This window comes from Otolemur garnettii, unplaced genomic scaffold, assembly GCF_000181295.1.
Source record: "Otolemur garnettii isolate 467f Iridium unplaced genomic scaffold, OtoGar3 scaffold00050, whole genome shotgun sequence".
Classification (NCBI taxonomy): domain Eukaryota; kingdom Metazoa; phylum Chordata; class Mammalia; order Primates; family Galagidae; genus Otolemur; species Otolemur garnettii.
Genome location: NW_003852445.1, coordinates 6,878,765 through 6,881,809, shown reverse-complemented (window position 1 = coordinate 6,881,809; position 3,045 = coordinate 6,878,765). Strand labels below are relative to the sequence as shown.

The following is a 3,045-nucleotide window of genomic DNA, read 5'->3' as shown; positions in this document are numbered from 1 at the left end:
TGCTGTGGCATCACAGCTCACAGCAACCTCCAACTCCTGGGCTCAAGTGAGTCTCCTGCCTCAGCCTCCCAAGTAGCTGGGACCACAGGCACCCACCATAACAGCCGGCTATTTTTTGGTTGTTGTTTGGTGGGCCTGGGCTGAATTCGAACCTGCCACCTTGGCTATATGTGGCTGGCCCCTTAGCCACTTGAGCCACAGGTGCTGAGCCTATATACATAAATCTTTATAAGCATCTTAATTTTTTTTTTTTTAGGATTAATTCCTAAGAGTAGAATTATCAGGTCAAATAAATATCAAAGTCCTTCATACATATTGCTTAGTTGCCCTCACAGAGATTATACCACTTTATATACTTACTATAGCATACAAAAGTATATATTTCATTTAAATTATTACCTAGTATCTTTTCTAGATACTAGATAATAATGTCCTACCTCATTATCAATTTGACATATATTTTGAATTTCTGACTCAAAATTAGTAAGGAGAGGTGGGAAGTACACCGAGAAGAAATAAAGCTTAACTAAAAAATTATAGGACAGGCCAGGTGCAGTGGTTCATGCCTAGCACCTTGGGATGCAGATGCAGGAGGATCACTTGAGGCCAAAAGTTTAAGACCAGCCCAGGGAACAATTATTTCTTACAACCCTATTAGTTTAGACATTTTAAATATGATTTTCTTAGGGGATAAAAATTGTTTAGGCGTAGGTACCTATTAGCAAAATTCAAGTATAATGTTGTAAAACAAAAAAGCTAGATTAAGATGGACTTTAATAATTTGGCCTATCTCTGAATAGCTCAAAATAGAACCACTGTATCCAAATCCAACCTAAGCATCATGTTCCCTAGTGGTATTCTCCAGTAATTACTCTTTTACATCATTGTCTTTTCATAGTAGTCAGTGGATTAATTGTACCAAAATCACCTGGAAAATATTTAAAAATAACAAGAATACATGCTTCAACTTCTTCCCTGGAAATTACAATGCCATGAGCTATTATCATGGCTGTTGGTGCCATTGGAGTCTGAGCACCCTTAAGTCATAAAAAGCTCCTTAGTCTCTTCTGAGTTGCTGGAAATGTTTTGATTTCATTTGCATGGATATTCACATATGTGAAACTTCATCTAGTTGTACAATACTTGTGCAGGTTACTGGATGTAAAATATACCTCAATTAAGAAGTAAGTTAAAAAGAAAAATATTTTTAAAAATTTTTGCAAATGATTCATTCCCTAGGATGGAGAACACACTGTTTCAAATCACCAAAGCTACTGATCACATCTCGCCCATAAACATATTCAGTTCTCTTAAATCTCATGACAAGTTTCAGAGGCTAGTTTGAAGAGGATTTTTCTTCCTTTAAAACTCTGACAAAATGGCAATGATAAAGGTTATTTACACTTACTTTGATTTCAATGTTTATTCAGAGTCTTAATACCCTAAGTAGTATTATCATGTCACTTGTAGTGATTAAAATAGAACATTACTAAGAAAAAAAATAGTTGGTCCACATAACTTTGTCATTGCCACAAAAAGTATTTATTTATTTACATACATATATATATATATACACAATGTCCTTTGCTATGTTGGTTAAGAAAAATCTTAAGTGAGGGTGGCACCTGTGGCTCAAAGGAGCAGGCCAAAAAACTGCAAATAAATAAATAAATTTTAAGTGCAAAAAGACTTTCAAAGCAGTGATTTTCCCCCATTTAAAAAAAATGACTCTGGGAGACTGAAGTGGATAAATTGCCTAAGCAAGAATGAGACCCTGTTTCTAAAAAAAAAAAAAAAAGCCCAGCATTATGGCAGGCACCTGTAGTTCTAGCTACTCAGGAGGCTGAGGCAAGAGGATCATTTGAGACCAAGAGTATGAGCTTTCGATAAGCTATAACACTACAACACTCTGAGGGTGATAAAATGAGACTGTATTAAAAAAAAAATTTTTTTTTTTAGATATAATTCTTATACCATAAAATTTACCCCTTGGAAGTATGTATTTCAGTGGTTTTTACAAGGTCGTACAACCCTCATCACTAACTCTAGAACATTTTCATCACTCTAGACAAAAACCCCACACCTATTAGCAGCCATTCTCTATCGCCCTGTCCTCCTAAATTCCCTGTAGATCCCCAATCTACCTTTGCCTATTCTGGACATTGCATATAAATGGGATCACATAATGTGTTCTTTCCTATGTGGCTTCATTCTCTTAGCTTAAAGTTTTCAAGGTGAATCCATGTTGTGACATCTATCAGTGGTTCATTCTTTATCGGTGTCAAGTAACATTATCATATAAACAGATAACATTTTTTTTTTTTGAGACAGAGCCTCAAGCTGTCCCCCTGGGTAGAATGCCATGGCTTCACTGCTCACAGCAATCTCCAACTCCTGGGCTCAAGCGAGTCTCCTGCCTCAGCCTCCCAAGTAGCTGGGACCACAGGTGCCTGCCACAATGCCTGGCTATTTTTTGGTTGAAGCCATTATTATTGTTTGGCGGGCCCAGGCTGGATTCGAACCCGCCACCTTAGGTGTATGTGGCTGGCGCCTTAGCCACTTGAGCCACAGGCGCCGAGCCCAGATAACACTTGAACACGTAGATTATTTTAATCTCCTCACTGATTAAAAAACAATACAAAAAGAATAGAGTCTTTTCTAGATTTTGGCCCAGGCTGGATTCGAACCCGCCACCTTAGGTGTATGTGGCTGGCGCCTTAGCCACTTGAGCCACAGGCGCCGAGCCCAGATAACATATTTTTAATCCATTTGTCAGTTCAGGAACATTTTTTACTATCATGAATAATGCTGTTATGAGCATTTATGTGCAAGCTTTTTGTGTGAATATAAGCTTTTAATTCTTTTGGGTATGTATCTAGGAGAGGAATTGCTGGGTCATTATGTTTAAACACAACTCTATGTTTAAAATTTTGAGGAAATTGCCAAGTTGTTTTCCAAAGTGGCTATACCATTTTACATTCCTACATGTAATGGATGAATGTTAGTTTTTCCACATCTTCATCAACAATGATTTTTTTTTTTTTT

The 3,045-nt window shown here is 37.1% G+C and overlaps 1 protein-coding gene across 1 annotated transcript in view; it reads right to left on the bottom strand.

The window, feature by feature from the left end:
- The window catches only part of BUB1B (BUB1 mitotic checkpoint serine/threonine kinase B), a 75,201-nt gene that overhangs the window by 16,521 nt on the left and 55,635 nt on the right, over positions 1–3,045 (bottom strand). The window lies entirely within an intron of this gene.